Consider the following 471-nt stretch of genomic DNA (forward strand, 5'->3'; position numbering starts at 1 on the left):
TTCATGTGAAAATATTTTTTTTTTTATCCTTAAATGATGGATTGTATGGTTAGATTTTGATATTTGTAAAAGTATTGTTTTTGTTTAAAGTGTAGCTAAATAAACAAGTCACACTTTTAAACAAAGCATCTTCATAAAAAGATGTTTTTACCATCTTCATTTGAGTAGTTGTCAAAATATTATTACCATTGAATTAGTCCATATTAAATTCGATGGTAATATAAGATCATTATTTAAAAATATTTTACAAATTTTTAAATATATTATATATTGAGTAAATAGTCAAATTGGTCTCCGAAAGATAGCCCATTCTTCAAACGAGTCCCCGTAAGAAAAAGATAATAAAATTTGTCCCCGAAAAATTTAAAATTGGTAAAGTTAGTCCTTCCGTCAGTTGGATGATGACGTGTAGGGCTAATGCCACGTGTCACAATATGATTGGTTGACATGTCAGATCGGTGACACGTGGCA

The sequence above is a fragment of the Arachis ipaensis genome, chromosome B07 (assembly GCF_000816755.2).
Source record: "Arachis ipaensis cultivar K30076 chromosome B07, Araip1.1, whole genome shotgun sequence".
Taxonomy (NCBI): Eukaryota; Viridiplantae; Streptophyta; class Magnoliopsida; order Fabales; family Fabaceae; genus Arachis; species Arachis ipaensis.